We start from the raw sequence: 18,336 nt of genomic DNA, 5'->3' as shown, positions 1-18,336 counted from the left end.
GTGTCACGTCTCGGAGGCATCTGATGGGTTTTAGAGGGGAGAGATTATTATAGAAATGAGGTCTAGTGAGAAAGCACTACCCATATGCACATGAGACAAACACAATCATAACACACCAATCAATTCAAGCAAGGGCATACAATCGGCCTAGAACTATCGTTACAAAAGTGCTTGGACTACTACTATATACAGGGGAATACTACTAGTCATGTGGTGGTCATCTAGAAATTTTGATCGGTGGAAGACTCCATGATATCCGCTCCAGCTTCGTCTTCATAATCATCATCACTATCGTCGGGGTCGGAGTCGGTGTCGTCGATGATGATGTAGTCTTCAGAACGAATTTCCTTGGGTTCGTCATCTTCTCCTCCTGGCGCAGGGTCTCCCATAAAAACTCCTAACTTCCTTGTCAGGTCGTCATTCTTTTCCACAAGTATCGTCATTTCCTCCTCATATCCATCGCGTGTAGACTTGAGTTCCTCTTCTAGCTCTGTGATCCTAGCCATCGCCTTCTTCAAATCTATCATGCTTGCGCACATCTGATTCTCCTGACGACGGATGTGTTGGTTTAGCTCCTGGATGAAAGCTGCAATGGACCTGTCCCTCCTGGTGCTAACTATCTCCCATTGCTCATCTCGGGGCCCACATATTTGGTAGATAGTATCCTTCAGCTCCTGATTGTAGACTTCTCCAATATGTCCAATAGCAATGTGGGCTGACATGCTCTTGCCTAGACTCCAGGTTGGTGCATCAAAGGAAAACTCTATGGGCTCAGTGACTGGCGTGAATGTCCTTCCTGGAACTTGAACTCAGATCATCCAATGCTCCTCTTCTGGTAAAGTGGTGGTGTAGGTCCCGGTGAAGCTTGGTATTCCGATGTTCAGGTACCTAGTGACTTCCTTCAAGTGTCATCCAAAGGGTGTGTCTTCATCCGGTTGTGCAAACTTGTTCCTTGAGTCCGCCATCCTAAAGAGTACAAAATGGAGAGGAGTCAGAAATGAGTAGAGACGAGTGACCTATGGCTCATCTTAGTGGTCGTGTCCTACATTTAGCGTGTGCTCTGATACCATCTTGTAGCGACCCGACCTCAGACGGTCAAGTCTCTGTGTTCAGTGTCATCCCTGGATCGGTAATGCTGACACACACAGTACTCGAAGGATTTATAACAGAGTAGCAATCACACACTTATTACATCGAATGTCTCAAAAGAGAACTTATTACAATAAATATGGCTTAAGGCCATCTAATAAGATAACAGCGGAAGGCTTGGAAGATAAAGTGAGTCCATCAACTCCAACGGCATAGCTGAGTGCATGACAAACGACCTATGGCACCTTACTCGTCGTCTGAAAAGTCTGCAACATGATACGTTGCAGCCCGAAACGGGTCAGCACATGGAATATGCTGGCAATATAACACAGTTGAGCAATGAACAGATAAATGCTATCACTACATGCATATATGGCTGGTGGAGGCTCTAAGGTTATATTGTTTTGCGAAAAGCCAATTTTTCCCTACAACAAAGGAATAGATTTTATTTAACTATCATGGTGGTTGAAACATCATTGAGAAGGTTCCTCCAACTCAATCCCAATTAAAGTAATCATTAACAACCCAACAAATTAATTTAGAGTGATGAGATCAAATCAATAATTCAAGTACCAGATACTCAAGATGTCCATAACCGGGGACACGGCTAACCATGATTAGTTTATACACTCTGCAGAGGTTTGCGCACTTTTCCCCACAAGACTCGATCTCCTCCGTTGGATTTCTCGCACTACATGGTGTTTGAGAAACGGATGACCGAGACACAGTCTTTCAGAAGCATTAACTCTAACCCCGGGTAGACAGTACCAACCTACATCCCCTACATCTGCTAGCCTACCACTGGAAGAGGTCATGCAACATACTCAACTATGCTAGAGCCCATAATAGCTTGTGGCTGCACACGGAAGTTTCTAGCATGAATAATCTTATGATCCCTTTGAGCCTGGGTGGCGGACCGTAGGATGATCACACGGGTCCTCCGGGATATCCTAGGACAACACTGGATTCTCCAGGTGCCCACAAGCAATCACCCAGATGTGTATTAAAGTTGCCACCTTAAGTTGAACCATTAATTAACAACTCACATCTGTTATGGATTCACTCAACCCCAATCCACGTCTACGAGCATAGCATGGCGATATAAGCATAACGTATAAGTAACTCCCAGGGGTTTGATAATAAACAGGCAATAGGTTCTACCTCATCATCTACTTCCCAAATACCCACATGTTAAGAGATCCTACTCATGCAATGTGTGAGGGTTGAACTAATGCATAAAAACTGGGTATGAAAGGGGTATGATCAAAGTGTTACTTGCCTTGCTGACGATCCGCAAAACCTAGTGACTCGTAGTAGCACGCTTCGCACTCCGGGAATTCTATCGCAAACAAACAATAGCATACATAAGCAATCAAGCAAAGATGCACGGGTAAAACTCAAATAAGAAGATCTAACCAGTAAGTTCAACTGAAGAACTCCGGTTTGCAAAAAGAATCAAATCAAACGGAGCAACGAAACTCAAACTACGAAAGAAACAAGATCCGATTACTAATCTGGACTAGAGTCAAATTTTACAGCACCAAAATCTTGTTAAAGTTGGTTAAACAGAAAGAGAACTTCGAGACGAAGATCTAGGCGCTTGATTCACCTGATTTGGATAAATGAGCGAAAAGTTATACTAGATCGAAGATTAGGGTAGAAATCGCGATCGGAAATAATCGCGGAAAAACCTTGGAAAAAGAAAAACTGACGAACAGGCTAACGAACGAGCGTTCGCTGTCTGGGGCTAACGGATGAACGGCGTTCGTTAAAACGAACATACGGACGAACGTCCGCTAAACCGCAGAAAACAAAAACCGATCTAAATAAAAAAACCGATCTAAATAAAAAAACGATCTAGGGTTTCGAAAAAAACTTCTCCTGCTTCGCGGCATCTGTGGCCACATCATCAGGGGCATAACGAGATAGCTTACTAAACTCATCTGTGGCCACATCATCAGGGGCATAACGAGATAGCTTACTAAACTCATCTACGGACAGCGGCGGCGGCGGATCGGGCGGGCGGCGCTAGGGTTAGGGCAGGCGGCGGCGCGACTTGGGCCATGGGGGGTCGCGGGCCTCGGCTTATAAAGCCAGCCGGGCCAGGAGTCATAGTCGGACACGGCCCGGTTAGGTCGGTTCACTTTTAAAAAAAACTGACGCAGAAAAACTAACGAAAGAAATACTAAACGGACTTCAAAAATCCTGAAATAAATTTTCACAGTCCTGTAATAATATTACGGACAAAGTGAACATTTATTTGGGCATCTAATGCAATTTTTGAAAAAAGCATATTTTTCCTAATTCAAAAAAAAATAGCAATAAAATCCAAATAAAATTAATTTATTTGATTTTAATATTTTCCCTCCAATATTTCATTTATTTTGAAGTCATATTATCTCCTCTCATATATTTTAATATGAAATATTTTCGGAGAGAAAAATAATTAAAACCAAAGTGATCCTTGTTTCGATATTTGATAAAATTCAAATATGAAGAACGTGAAATCCCCAACTCTCTCTGTGGGTCCTTGAGTTGCTTAGAATTTCGAGGATCGCAAAACGAAATGCAATAAAAATATGATATGCATGAATGACCTATGTATAACATTCCAAATTGAAAATTTGGGATGTTACACGCCCAAACCATCGCGGGTCGTGCCACCTACTCTTGCCTCCCGTGGCCGGTTGTGCTGCCGCGCAGGCCTCACCGCCCCTCCTACTCCAACCACTGGCCAGACCATCCCTCTACTCACCCACAACCCCTGTTATTCTGCGGCGACGGCAGCCTCACACCGCAGCCGAACCAGTGAACCCTCGTACTCTCCTCCGTGTGGGCATGCACTACCGCGTCTTCCCCGGCTCCACGTCGTCCCCTTCCTAGGCCTCGCCATCATCCACCGCCTTGGTTCTCTCGGCGCGGCGAGGTCAACATGGTCAAGGAACAACTTCCATCGCAAGAGGACTGTACGTGGAGAGGCTGACTGATGGGTGCACGGCCGCAGCAAGTAAGTGCCTCCTTATTACGCGTAAAATAAGTATTCCTCCACCTGACAGTGGGGACCCACCGGAAGGGCCTTTGTATTTTGCGAAAAAAACATTTCCCCCTGACAGCTGGGACCCACCAGTTATATCTTCGCACGCAAGGAAGTGCCTCCTTATCCTCCCTGGTAGCTGGGACCCACCCGGTCGAACCGTACGTAGGGTTGTCTGTCTGGTCGCGAACGTGTACGTACATACTGGTCGATCGGTCTCTCTGCAACGATGAACCGTGGCTGAGCAAGCAGCGGCATGTGTAGTAGTAGAGCCCCCGACGTAGCAGTTAAGACAGTCCAGTCAAAATTGTGTACACGTACGTACAGCCAGATGCCAAAAAATACGGCCATGTACGTACATACGAGCGGGGTCTCGAACGTCTAATCGCGCATACATACGGCCAGGGCACGTGTACATGGAGAGGCAACGGACGACAGCAATGGCGTCCTGTTCATCGGGCAGCTAACCGGCTGGGTCGGAACGGAGAAACAGTGTCCTGTTCATCGGGAGGCAACAGACTGGGTCAGAATGTGTCCTGTTCAACGGGAGCCAACTGGCTTGGACGGAACAGCCAAAACGGGGTCTGGCGTACCGTAGTATGGAGGAAACGGGCTTGTATTCGAGCTCCTATGGTCGAAACGGGGTGCTGTTGATCGGGAGGGGTGTGGCGTACCGCATAACGGAGGAAACGGACTTGTGTTGGAGCGCTACGGTCAAAACGGGGGTCCTGTTCATCGGGAGGGGTGTGGCGTGCCGCAAAACGGGACTTCATGGGCTACTGTTCACCCACCGTCGACTTCCTTCAGCCTCCACCTGCACAGTTCATCCACCGCGTCTTCCTCCTACATCCACCAGATATTGTTCATCCATGGGCTACTGTTCATCTAGCCCTCCACCGGCTACTGTTCAATCAGCCCTCCACGGGGTCCTGTTCATCTACTCCCAACTAGCTTGGGTGTGGCGGCCTCCTCTCGGGGTCATGTTCATCCAGCGGCAACGACCTACTACCACGGGGTCCTGTTCATCCAACCCCCACCGGGAACTGTTCATCCAACCCCAACCACGTACGTCTCGACTCGTTCAACCAACCCCCACATTCACTATTCATCAAGAGGCAACAGGTTCGATCAGCTTCAGTAAGAAACAACAGCAGCAGCGATCGATCGATCAGGTTCAGTTAGCAGCAGTAGCGAAGGAATCGCTCGGGTTCAGTTAACAGCCAAGGGATCGATCGCTCGGGTTCAGTAACGTAGCTAGTGCGAACGCCTCGCTTGGGTTCAGTTAGAGCCCAATGCCTCGCACACACGCGCGTACGTACGTACGTATACGAGAGAAACGCGCATCGCTCGGCCCCGGCCACCCACCGTAACCGGGAACTCCCCGAAATTTTCCTCGCCCTCACTTCTACCATGATTTTTTCCGTCATGGACGGCCCAAATAATGTCATGCAAGTGCGTCTCTGGCCAACCCAGGATGAAAAGCCCATTTTCTGTCATGGTTTTTTGTCATAGAAGTAGGAGCCCACCACATCTATGATGATACTAGATTTTGTCACAATTATGTCATAGAAGTGTCATAAGCATGACAGGAAAAAAATCGTTCGGGCCAAAATGTCACGGATGTGTCTTTTATTTGTAGTGAATACAATGGTAAATTGTATAGGTGCACTAGTTCAGCGAAGAGATGGTGATACAAGTGTAATATGGATAGTAGATATAGGTTTTTTTAATCTAAAGTATAAAAATAGCAAGGTAGCAAGTGATAAAAGTGAGCACAAACGGTATTGCAATGCTTGAAAACAAGGCCTAGGGTTCATACCTTCACTAGTGCAAAATCTCTCAACAATGATAAAATAATTGGATCATATAACAATCCCTCAATGTGCAACAAAGAATCACTCCAAAGTTCCTATTGCAGAGAACATGAGATGAAATTATTTGTAGGGTACGGAACCACCTCAAAGTTATTCTTTCCGATCAATCCATAGAGATATTCATATAAGTGTCACAAACAGCCCTAGAGTTCATACTACAATAACACCATATGATACACATCAACCAACTCTAATGTCACCTAGATACTCCAATGTCACCACAAGTATCCGTGAGTTGATTATACGATATGCATCAAACAACTTCAGATTCATAATATTCAATCCAAGACAAAGAATTTCAAAGAGTACGTCAAGATTTCTATTGGAGAAAGGAATATGAAAACGCATATTAACCCCGATGCATAGATTACCCCAATGTCACCATGGGAATCCGCAAGTTGATAACCGAAACATACATCAAGTGAATCAATAGAACATCCCATTGTCACCACGGATATCCCATCACAAGACATACATCAAGTGCTCTCACATCCAAAAGATTCAATCCGACATAACTAAACCTCATAGGAAAAGATTCAATTCATCACAAGAAGGTAGAGAGGGAAGAACACCATAAGATCCAAATATGTTAACAACGCTCGCGATACATCAAGATCGTGCCAAATCAAGAACACGAGAGAGAGAGAGAGAGATCAAACACATAGCTACTGGTACATACCCTCAGCCCCGAGGGTGAACTACTCCCTCCTCATCATGGAGACCGTCGGGATGATGAAGATGGCCTCCGGTGATGATTTTCCCCTCCGACAGGGTGCTGGAACGGGGTCCCGGTTGAGTTTTCATGGATACAGAGGCTTGCGGTGGCGGAACTTCTCATCGAGGGTTCTTTTTGATGTTTGGGGGTATTTTTAGGCATTTTTGCGTCGGTCTCACACCAGGAGGGGTGCCCGAGGGGCCCACAAGCTCGAGGGGCGCGCCCCCAGGCTTTTGGCTCCCTCGGCCACTTCCTGGCCTAGCTCCAGTGCTTCGGGGGTCTCTTTTGGTCCATAAAAAAACACTGTAAATTTTCATCCCATTCCGAGAACTTATATTTCTGCACAAAAAAGACACCACGGTAGTTCTGCTGAAAACAGCGTCAGTCCGGGTTCGTTCTAATCAAATCATACCAAAACCATATAAATTTGTTGTAGACATGGTATGGATACTTCATAAATTATAGATACGTTGGAGACGTATCAGCCTGCTACACACTTCCCTTGAAGAATAATAGTTTGTCATCCGTGAAGAGGAGATGAGATATTCCCGGAGCTCTTCTAGTAATCTTTAACGGGGATAGATCACTCACAACAATACCCTTGTTGAAAAGAGTAGAGAGACCGTCAATCACAAAAAGGAATAAGTATGGGGATAATGGATCACCTTGTCGTAGCTCATAGGATGGTGCAAATGAATTTGAAATGACTCCATTGAATTTTATTGAATATCTCACCAAGGTAACACATGACATAATCCAGTCAACCCACCGATGAGGGAAGCCAAGTTTTGGCATCATTTGCTTAAGGTAATTCCAATCAACCCTACCATAAGCTTTTGAGAGGTCTAACTTGTACGCACAAAAACTCTTTGTGGGATCTTTTTCCTGCTTGATATGGTGAATACACTCAAATGCAATTAAATAGTTATCTGTGATCATACGCCCCGATATATAAGCACTCCGCGTTGGTGAAATAATACCGTCAAGCACCGGTCTCAACCGGTTAACCAAACATTTTGAGATCTCTTTTGTTTTGACCATTATCATCTTTGATCTTCATAGTATCACATAAAACACTTTCTTCCAAGGGAGGGCGATAACCACAAGGATACAATGGTCAATTCTGCATACGGGGAACAAAAGGGACATTACTAGACATGCGCACGTTTGTAAAAAAAATTGGCTAGGTTGAGAGATTTATATGAATTTGCAGGGCATGATGATGTATGATTTAATTTTTTGAGCTACCCATGTCGGCACAATGTATTCGGAGACAGACTTTGAGTTTTATTAAGTTGGTGCCGCAAATTTAAGGATCGATGAAACCAACGTCCGTCGTAATGTACTTGGCCTCTTTGATATGGAAAAGATTTCATAGTATGATCATGGGCATGTCTAGTTTCCTAGGTTAAACAAATGCCACAAGTCCGAGTACTCAGCATTAAATTTATCATCTCAAGAATTACGATAGAAGTGAAAAACCATCAGGCACCAGGACCAGGAAGTTGTCTTGGTATCCCTTGGGTTCACTGCATTGTATCATCTATCATGTATGCTTGATGCAGAGTTAGTCCCTCCCTCTCAAGGGTCTGAATAGCATCCCTATCAAGCATCAACTCACCTCTAGTGTATTTTGCAGGACACCCTAACCTCATTCTTGAAGACATACCGACTTTCGATGCCAACCATATTCTTTCTTGTTGGTGTCGCCCCATTGGCATCAGCTTCTTTTATTGCATTGACGGAGATCCATAGCGGTAGGAGACAAACCCTTTAAGGCAATGTTCTCAAAGTGATCCACATAATCAATCTCCATATCGATGACTGATCTCGCAACTCATAAAATGTGACGTGGTCTTCACTATCTCCTGGACGAGAAGGCTGGCTCGGTATGTCGCTATATTGTCCCTGCAGCAAACTTCGGTGAGAGGACATCCCTTCAAGAATTATGTCTTTTTCGGCCAAAGGATCAACTTATTGATGCACCGTCTAAGCTTCGTGGACATGTCTTCAGGTGCTTCGGGCACTAAAAACTTCTCCTAGCCTGGTTCTACTATATCCACCCGCACACGCACCATCGCCATATCCGGCCTTATAGTCTTATGGTGCACATGGCCCCCTTTTATAGTTGGGATGATTTGGGCATATGCGCAAGCGGGGTCCATGACAGGTGTGGTGTGGTATATGTAAGCCGACATTTAGTTCTGACTCGTGATACAAAATTATAGCATTTCCTAAGATCTATGAATCAAAATGATGCAAAAGGGTTGTAATAAGGGTGTGTTGCTATGTAGTAGTGAATCTTACTATTAGTGTTCATGGGGTGTGGACCTATGTGGCCTTCGGTGACAGAGATGTGGCTACTTTGCCATCCGGTGTGTGGAGGAGAAATAGGTCCTGGATTGAATCCACCTAGCAAAATCCTCGTATTCGGTGCATGCGGAGACAAGAAGGACGAGATAGAGTTAGAAATGAAGAGGAGAAGCGGGTCCCAATGCCGAAGACTGAAGTCTGCACCGCTGCGCTTTCGTAGATCTGAGTCGCCGCTGTCACCATGGCGATAAGACGATAACTGTGGATGGGTTTGTCTAATGCTAGAGGTGAGCGAGTAATGGGGGTGGGGTGATGCTAGATTTCACACCATCTCGCACCGATGGATTTTCGTCTCCCGCCATCTTTGTGTCCATTTCCCCTGCACCATCATGTACACCATGCCTCCCTTTTGCGCTTGACCAGTCTAGCTCGCTAGAAACCTCCAATTCGAGCATTCCTAACAAGCCAGGCTCTGGGATGCTTTAAGGTTCGTGCACGTGCAAGCCATGCCGCCATGTACGCTACCAAACATGTTTTTCTTACACCCAGTGGGCCAGTTTGGGGGTGATGCGGGCTACCAAACGACTCCGTATTGATGTATGCGCAAAACATGCATGTCCTTATAGCTTCTACGCTTGCTCGCATGAAAGAGAAACTGATATTGTAGTCATATACTACGGTGCTACTAGGGTTATAGTTTTATTTTATTTATATGCGGTGATTCTAATTGGTGGATTAATTCGGTATTCGAGCTTGTCCAATGAGATAAATTAATAGGATGGTCCTATTCGATAAGCTCAGAAAATACCGGATAATCCACATCTGCCGGATATTACCGATACCATACTCACCGGATATCTCGTTGACCAAATCTGTATCTGCATCCATATATGGCGGATTCGTGGAAAGTACATACCATATCCTTTAAAACGGATGTGGATGCAGATTCTAAACAGAAATTGCCCGTGACACATGGCGACAGCTGGCGCACCACTTGGCAGTCGCCTGTGTGACCCAAGCACCATTGAAAGGATCGATATGGTTGAGTAGAGGGGGGTGAATAGGCAACTATCAATTTTTAGCTTTTCTTAACTAATTAGAGTTAGCAAGAAATAGGTTATCTAGATATGCAACTAGGTGAACAACCTATATGATGCTAGCAATAACAGCACCACAAGCAAGCAAGATAAACAACACAAGTAAAGCTTGCACAAAGTAAAGGTAAGAGATAACCACAAGTGGATTCGGGGGAGACGAGGATGTGTTACCGAAGTTCCTTCCCTTTGAGAAGAAGTACGTCTCCGTTGGAGCGATGTGGAGGCACAATGCTCCCGAAGAAGCCACTAGGGCCACCGTATTCTCCTCACGCCCTCACACAATGCGAGATCGCAATTCCACTAGTGGTGCCCTTGAAGGCGGCGACCAGACCTTTACAAACAAGGTTGGGGCTCTCTCCACAACCGAATTGAAGGCTCCCAACACCACTACGAAGCTTCACCACAATGGAATGTGGCTCCAAGGTGACCTCAATCGTCTAGGGTGCTCAAACACCCAAGAGTAATAAGGTCCGCAAGGGATTAGTGGGGGGAATCAAATTTCTCTTGGTGGGAGTGTGGATCTAGGTCTTCGCAAGCAATCCCTAAAGAATCAACAAGTTTGATTGGCTAGGGAGAGAGACCGGGCAAGAATGAGCTTGTGAGCAACAATGGACCTTGGGGGAGGAAGACGTAAGTCAACTTGGGGAAGATGACTCCTTCCATAGTGGGGGAAGAAAACCAACCGTTATGCACTCACAGCCCATGCACAAGCGGTAGTACCGCTCAGGTGAGTTGTACTTCCTCTGGCACGGAAGATTTTAGCCACTGCGTTCAAATGAGCATGTCAGGGAGGCGGTGGTGCCGCCAGAGCGGTACCACCACTCCCACCAGCGGTACTTCCGCTTGGTGTTGAACAGCAGCTGGAATCCGCGACAGTAGAGGAAGACAAGGCGGTAGTACTATCGTTCTCCACTGCCGCTCTATTTCCGCTCGTGTGACAGAGATTTCCAAAAGGCATAAAACAAGTGGTACTCAGTGCGGTAGAAGATCGCGGTAGTTCCCCGGAGCGGTACTACCGCCTGGGGGAGCGGTACTTCCGCTTGTCTGATCAGTGCCCAGTAAACCTACGGTAGTAGATTGGTAGTCAGAGCCGCAGTACCGCTGGAGCGGTACTACCGCGCTGAATTGCCGCTCTACTACCACCCATTTATAGGATGCACAGAACAAGCGGAAGTGAGGGTAGCACTGTTCTGCGGCAGTACCGTTGGAGCGGTACTACCGCTGAGCAGAGCGGTACTACCGCTGTTGTTCTGAAAAACTCAAGCACAAGGAAGGACAAGCTCAAATGACGGGAAAGATCGAGGATGCAAAGAGACAATGTACATGTTGATTCCACCCAAACTTTTCCGAAGCGGATCCCCTCTTAATAGTACGGTGTTCATACGACTCAAATCCACCAAAAATGAAACGAAGGAAAAACACCATCTTCACAATAGCTCCGAGTGGCACGAATCGTCTTGTGGCATATGATAGCTTATCTGAAATGCTCAATGCACACGATTAGTCCGCAAAAACATTATCATCAATCACCAAAACCACTAAGGAAAAATATGCCCTAACAACCGTTCGCAGCACAAACAAGAGGATGCCCTCTTGTTAGTTGCTCCCCAAGAAGAGAAGTGACCGTGTCCCGCTTACTGCAGGACAGCGGGTGCGCTCACCTCAAGAATCAACATAAATGGGCTGACCAGGTAGCTTCCAGTTCCAGGTTAGTTAGTTTTGCCCTTGCTTTAATTTTGTTCATTTCTTCTGTTCTTCTTATTTTTGTAAATATTATCAATACACATATTCCGAAACATAAAATTAACTAAAAATATATTAAAAACCATGAATTTCAAACAATGTTAACCTAGTATAAAAAATATTAGCTTAATTAAAAAACAATGTTGATAGCAATAAAAAATGCTTGTCACATTTGAAAAAATGTTAACGACTTAAAAAAAATTGACATTAAAAAGTTTATACAAGGTAATAAAAAATTTACCTTTCAAAAGATATTTAGGTTACATTTTAAAATATGTTCATGACATTATTTAAAAATATTTATACAATTTTAAATTTTTTGGCTTAGTTTAAAATATTTAAATCATTCAAAAAAAGTTTCAACAAGTATTTTGAAAAATGTTTAACATGTGTCCAAGAAAATGTTCTAAAACATGTGCTTTAAGAAATGTATTTGAATTTTTTTAAACATGTATGAATGTGTATGAAAAATATAGACTTGTGTTAAAAAAAGTAAAGAAAATAAAAAGGAAAGAAAAAATTGTTCACATAGTTTTAAAAATGTTTATTGCCATTTAAAATGTTAAACATGTACTTAAAAAATCAAATAATTTATGTTCATACAAATATTTAAAAAATAGTCAGCAATGATCAAAATGTTCCACGTGTACAATAAAAATGTACAATGTGTAAAAGTAGACAATTGGATTATTGAAATTGTGTAAAAATATTTATTGAAAACTTTTTAAGGCCTCACAATCAATCGAGATCTTCAATTTGAAATTGGGTCACCCAATTTTGACCTGGTCGATAATTTCTCAAGGAGTTCCCTCATTAAATTCTTTTCATTCACTATGTCCCCAAATTTGAAGCTCTCCCATTCAGTTGAGGCCTCACAATCAATTGGGCTCTTGAATTTGGAATTGGGTCACGCAATTTTAACTGGGTCAACAATTTCTCAAGGAACTCTCTTATTGATTTATTTAATTCATTATGCTCCTTAATTTTAAAGCTCCCCCATTCAGTTGAGCTATTCAATTTTGGGTTTGGTTCACAATTTTGGTCGGGTTAATGATTTTTCGTATCAATCAGTAACAACCAGCCTATAAAAACATATCAATCCCGGGCATCCCTCTCACCACCTAAAAAAAGAAGTGTCAACATGTGATACGGTAGCACCAATATAGTACATGCAAACACAGACGTAAAAAATTTCCAAACATAAGTATGAGTTGATTAGTAGATCACATCCAATCACACCGCGAAAGGTCCAGCAGAAACACCATATTATAAACAAAAAGAAAACACACTCTATCGTCTCCCCACTCACCAAACACAATAGCCCCTCTGTTTCAAAATATATGGTGTATTAGTTTATTGAAAGTTAAATTTCTTTAACTCTGACTAAGTTGGAAGCCAAAAAATATCAAAATCTGCAATAGTAAGTAAATAAAATGTGAAAATTCATTTCATGACTAATCTAATGATACAGATTTGATGCTATGTATATTGATATATATACATACTCTCCTTTGCTAGTCGTTGGAACGATAACTAATTCGGACACTTTCATTTTTTTAAGAAAAGGAGGATGACCCCCGGCCTCTGCATCTGTGCGATGCATACGGCTACTTTATTAATTATTCTCATAAGACCTTACAAAGTCATACAACAGTAAGACTAAAGCCATCGTCTAAGCAACAAATGTCGCTACACCTATCCAGTTGATGAAGGGGTGCAGATAGCCTGAGCCTAATACCAAACAGACATCGTAGCCAAGCCTAACATCTAAGACCTGAGACCCCAACCTAGCCACTTGCCGGGTCTGGGGCACTCACTGGTCCGGCGTGCTCTCAGAGGCCGCCGCCGCCAACTGCCACCGCTCCATCTTCAGAACTGTACTGATGCATCAACCTTGCTCGGTCTAAGCTATCGTCGACGCCACCACGGCGCCCAACGGCACCTCCTCCCTGCGCGCAAACAGCTGAGCACGTCACGGTCGCCACTGATACACCTCAGCGCCATGCTGCCAAGTACCACAAGCCGACACAGCTTGAAGTCCTTGGAAGATCTGTCATGCGTAGCACCTGCCGACCAAGCATGACAAAGCGTAGCACCTATCGGTCAGGCATGACTTGACATCTCCATCGAAGCTCCGTGCAAGACAAAGCCGCTTCACCTCCTGCCTCTGACTTCCAGCGCTGCTCCACAAACAATGCTGCCAAGAGAGAAACGACACCGCAGTGCCGCCATCGTTCGATCTGGAACACCAGATCCTAGGGTTTCCCCCGGAGCAGCACGAGTGGGTTGACAGTAGTTACACGACGATGCCTTCATCAAGGTCACGGCGTAGAACGCCGCCATCGCCTGCCGTCGGCTCGGTTTTCACCGGCAACCATGTCTCCCCAACTCGCAGCCGGGACTAGATGATGGATCTCGAGATCCGATCACCAAGCTTCTGGCCGACCACTGCCGACGAAGAAGATGACCACCACCACTGGCTACACCGGCCAGAACAAATCTGCCATGGGTGCCGCCAAGCAGTCCACCAGGCCCTCGACGCCGCCGCCGATCTAAAGCCAGAGGACATGTCGCCGAAGAACGCATCGCGCCGCCGCCCGATCCAGGCCAGCCGCCGCCCGTGGCCCGAGGCAGGGCCGACCGCCGCCGCCGTCGAAGCCAACGCCGTCGCTTCTAGATCGGCCGCACCTCCACGCATGTTGGGGCCCCGCCATCCCTGAGACGCGGGAGGGAGGAAGAGCCCCCGCCACCGCCGTCGGTCTCCGGGCGCAAGCCGGCGGCGTCCTCCGGCGGCGGCGGGAGGAGGGGAGGAAGATGGGCTAGGCCCGGTGGTGGCTAGGGTTGGGGAGCCCCCGAGTCACCCGAGCGGGGGGCGAGCGGGGGTCGAGTCGAGCATCAAACAACCATGTTCGGCTTGGAAGCATCAAACATGGGAGGTCTAAACCAGGATATGTTGCGTGCGACGGGGGGGGGGGGGGGGAGCGAGAATTTGGCCCGACCCTTTACACCGTAGAGAGGTAGCCATTTTTTTGAAATGTTTGCATTTTAAAACTTAGTTCAAAATTTCTAAAAATGTTTGTGTTAATTTTTTTCAGAAATTTTAAATATTCAGGAATTGAAAGTAAATAATCATATTTTTCTAAAAAATTATTGCATTTTTGAAAAATGTTTGTGTATTTAAAAAATATTGTACAAATTTTCAAAAAAATGTACATCTTCTCAAATATTGTCCATAATTTCAAACAATGTTCGGGAATTTCAACTTTTTCGCACATTCTAAAAATTGCCAAAAGTTAAAAAGATGTTCATGTTTTCTATTTTTGGTCACAATTAAAAAATGTTTCGTATTTTCAAATTCTGTTTGCATTTTTAAAAACTATTCGTGATTTGAAAAAAATCACATTTGTTGAATAACCTTCATAATTCGAAAGTTGTTCACGTGTTTTGGATATTAAAAAATTGTCACATTTTTTTCGAAAATGTTTTTGAAATTTCGTACATTATTCGCGTCTAAAAAATATTCAGCTTTTCAAAATTGTTCACATTTTTCAAGAAATGTTTCCATATTTTTTTTTCATTTTTTGTCATATTTGAACGCAGTTCTCTGTTCTTATATACGTCACGCTATGTATCATCACTAGTGGCCTAGTGGCTAGCTTCGTGTGCCGCGAGTGCGAGTAATGCGCCAGCCCACTTTACAATAGAGACTAACCAGTTTTGGGAAACTTCTAGAAAGTTCCCTGAATAGTTTTTTGTTTTGCTGGTTCTCCGGTTTCCTTTCTTTCGTGCTTCTGTTGCATTTTCCTTTTTCCTTTATTTTTAAAGTTTCTTATTCTTTATCCAAAAATTATATGTTTTCAATTTTGTTTTCAGAAATTTCAAAAAAAAATTCAAAATTCCAAAAAAGTTTGTTTTCCAAATTTTATTCACAAATTCAAAGAATGTTGGCATTTTGAAAAATTGTTCATGTTTTCCAAAAAAACGTTTGTGTTTTTCACGTATTAATCAGGGTTTTTCAATTTTTGTTCATAAACTAAAAAATATTTGCATTTCAGAAAGTTTTGGGGTTTTAAAAAAATGACCTTCTTTTTCAAGAATTGTTAGGGACTTTTTTAAATCTTGGTATTTTTTTAAATTCTTTAAAATGTTCCATTTTTTAACTTTCTCATAAACTCAAAAGCGAACAGTTTTGGAAATTACGCACATGTTTTGATAAATAGGAACATTATTTGAAAATTGGTGACAATCTTCGAAATACCAAATAATTTTTTTTAAATTGGAACATTTTTTTGAAAATTCAAACATTGTGAATTTTGTGTTAAAAAATTGAACAAATTTTGAAATCTGCACAAATTTTGTTTCATTGAAATTTCGATTTTTTCAAAATGTTAACAATATTTGAAAAGACCAATATTTTTTGAATTTTTTGATTTCAAAAAACAGAAAAAAGGAAAACCAATAAAGAAACAAACAGAAAGAATGTCGCATTTGAAAATTCAGAACAATATTTTAGATCTGTCGTGGCTTATTTTTCTTATCATCTGCATTTTCCTAATTATACATCAAAGCTCATCCGCTCGTTAGCCAGTGAGGTGTAAGATAGAGTTTAGACTACAGATTCACCGAATCAGCTTGAACATTGTTACCATGCTTCATACGATTTGGTAATGATTTCAAAACATGGAATGGGGCAAATAAAGCAGAAACCTTGTACTGTTCCTGACAGAAAAAATAGTTACCGTAGAGAGGTTTCATACTGACATTGTTTCTTACCAACTAATGTTGCATTACTCCGGCCATGATTACAGCAGCTAACTGCCCCATGATTACAGCAGTAAACATTGATAGGACTAGGAGTACAAGCATTGGAGGAGTACTCAGTACTCACCCTGTTTGAGGAAGTCGTGGTGGTGGTGGTGGTCGAGGAAGTCGTAGGTGACAGCGGCATCATCACGGAGCAGGCACCATCTTCTCCTCGATTTAAGCTGTAGTACTCCATGTACTCCCACTTGTAGACTTTTTGAAATGCAGATCCACTCCAAGAATGTGCTCTGAAATGGAGTAACATGGAGTATACTCTAAAAATCAGTTTGGTTTGAGCCCAGTAGATCAATCAAAGTACTCTGGCATGATAAAAAGAATACTACAGCAGAATCAGTTTGGTTTGAGCCAAGCAAGAGTACTAAATCCTAACAAAAAGAATACTACAACACGATAAACATGATTTCAGAGATATTTATTTCAGCCAATACAATCTATTGATAAACATGATTTTTAGATTTGTTGATTTAAGTTAAACTACAACATTTACTCCAAACAAATATTCTAAGAAACAATACAAGTACTCCTACGGTACTGAAAGTACTCTTGACTGAAAGTGTACTCCGGTGAGTACCGAATTTACTGAATTCAGAGGCATCAAAATGCTCACACCCAAGTTCAGTGAGCTACACATGGAGTAGTGCAACCGAGTGGTCTTTACCATGCCCGAATAGATGAGAGGCAGTGGCAGCAGTAGCCGCATCGTTCAGGAGCAGCAACAGCCTTTCCAATCTGTCCTTGCACCTTGCCTTTCCAATCTACTCCTGCGGTAGAGCAGTTCTTGGCCACAGTACATCTGGATCCATATTCCATCCACAGCAACAATCACAATCAGTTCCAGAATCCTTGCCTTTCCACGAATCCTAGGCTCCATAGATTGGAAAGGTGTGGGGAAAATTAAGGATGCAAACCTTGCAGGTCGAGCGGGGGTAGCTCGACTTCGGGGGCGACCTGGGAGCAGGTGACGGGGAACACGTAGCAGCGACGGAACACCAGCAGCGTCAGGGATAGCAGCGTCCAAGACGGCGCTCCTCCTTGCAGGTCGATGGCGACGAGGAGCGCTAGCGTCCGTCGCCGCCGTCGTCGAGCAGGACAAGGCCGCCGTGCACATGCTCCTCACGCTCCTACTCGACCTCACTAAAACAACCAACTTTGGTTCGAGCGTGGCGCAGAGGATGCGGGCGAGAGGGAGAGGCGGCGCGGACGAGAAGGCGAGGCGGCAACGCCTGAGGAGAAGGGCGGCGACGCGGCTGAGTCACCGACGCAGGTGAAGGGGATGTGTGTCACCGCTGCGGGCAAAGCATTTGGGGGAGTCGGTGAGCGAGGGGAATGGGCGTGAAGAGGCGACTGAGCGAGTGGGTGAGTGAGTGAGCGAGGGGCAAAACTAGAAACCACAGAAATTTCGTATAGTTCCGAAAACTGTACTACAAAACCATCAACATTCAAAATACAAGCATTTATTTTTGTTATCACTATTTAATAACACTAATTTAGAAAATTGCAGGGTTATGTCTGGCGATTATGTTTTTTTATGCTCTGATGGAATGGTAAAAAAATAGTTTGTCCGATTAGCACCATGAGTATTCTCCGTTGCACATTTTAAGACCTTTGACTTCAAGTATTCTCTGTTATACGTTGCTTGTGTAAGAT

General features: G+C 44.0%; 1 long non-coding RNA gene across 1 annotated transcript; it reads right to left on the bottom strand.

Annotated features, from left to right (window-relative positions):
* Positions 1-16,579: 16,579 nt before the first annotated feature.
* LOC123099953 (uncharacterized) lies at positions 16,580-18,048 on the bottom strand. Its single transcript, XR_006448314.1, has 3 exons — positions 17,598-18,048; positions 17,348-17,482; positions 16,580-16,916 (listed from the first exon to the last, which is right to left on the bottom strand). It is a non-coding gene; the product is annotated as an uncharacterized lncRNA (long non-coding RNA).
* Positions 18,049-18,336: the final 288 nt, after the last annotated feature.

Source organism: Triticum aestivum, chromosome 4D, assembly GCF_018294505.1.
Source record: "Triticum aestivum cultivar Chinese Spring chromosome 4D, IWGSC CS RefSeq v2.1, whole genome shotgun sequence".
NCBI classification, from domain to species: domain Eukaryota; kingdom Viridiplantae; phylum Streptophyta; class Magnoliopsida; order Poales; family Poaceae; genus Triticum; species Triticum aestivum.
This window is presented reverse-complemented; position numbering and strand designations above follow the sequence as displayed.